Source organism: Alexandromys fortis, unplaced genomic scaffold (assembly GCF_014885135.2).
Source record: "Alexandromys fortis isolate MF-2015 unplaced genomic scaffold, M_Fortis_MF-2015_v1.1 scaffold_7959, whole genome shotgun sequence".
NCBI classification, from domain to species: Eukaryota; Metazoa; Chordata; class Mammalia; order Rodentia; family Cricetidae; genus Alexandromys; species Alexandromys fortis.
The window spans coordinates 506-1,368 of NW_026075817.1; the positions used below are offsets into that span (position 1 = coordinate 506).

At 49.5% G+C, this 863-nt stretch overlaps 1 non-coding gene across 1 annotated transcript; it reads left to right on the top strand.

The window, feature by feature from the left end:
• Positions 1-425: 425 nt before the first annotated feature.
• Positions 426-560, top strand: LOC126496550 (small nucleolar RNA SNORA70). Its single transcript, XR_007590378.1, has one exon. It is a non-coding gene; the product is annotated as a small nucleolar RNA SNORA70 (small nucleolar RNA).
• The last annotated feature ends 303 nt before the right edge of the window (positions 561-863 follow it).

The following is an 863-nucleotide window of genomic DNA, read 5'->3' on the forward strand; positions in this document are numbered from 1 at the left end:
TGGTGGTGTCTTTGAGAACAAGCTGACAGCCAAGGCTGGTGATGGACATAGCTTGACAGCAGTAACTAATTACGCCCGCTTTGTGTTCAGCTGGGGAAGCTTGACTGGAGCTGGACATACAAGATGGACTCAGCCTCCAAGGGCCACTGATCTTCAGTAGTCTTCCCTGGTACCTGAAAGTTCATCAGCTGAGTTATAAGGGAAAGGATACATAAGCCACCAGTCCTTGAGGCCTGGGATTGGGAGTTCCAGCGTATTACTGGGCAGTATTTTATTGATAAAGGCAAGTCATAAAACATGATCAGTTTCGAGGGGAGTGGAAGTGAGTCATCTCTGGAGGTTGGGAAGGCATCCAGGCCCAGAGCCAGAGGCAGGGAATTATGGCAGTCTGTTAGGAGACTCTACGATCATGCTCAGCCTCTGTCCTCCATATTTAAGACATGAACTGGTCCCTTTCCCCTTGGGGTCCTGGTGTGCAATGGTTGCAAACAGCAGCCTCCTTGGTAGCGTATGCAGCCTGTTACCTGTATGGGTTGCCCCAAGGGACCTTGGAGACAATTTTCTGGCACTTATTCAAGTCTCTGATCTCAATGCTGTCTCCAGTGTAGGCTCCAGACAGGCATGCATAGTGTCTTTGGGAAGCCCCAGGGCACAGTGGCCAGGGTTCACATTGGCCAGGTCATCATGTCCATCCGCACTAAGCTGCAAAATAAGGAACATGTGATTGAGGCTCTTCGTAGAGCCAAGTTCAAGTTCCCTGGCCACCAGAAGATCCACATCTCAAAGAAATGGGGCTTTACTAAGTTTAATGCAGATGAATTTGAAGACATGGTTGCTGAGAAGCGACTCATTCCTGATGGCTG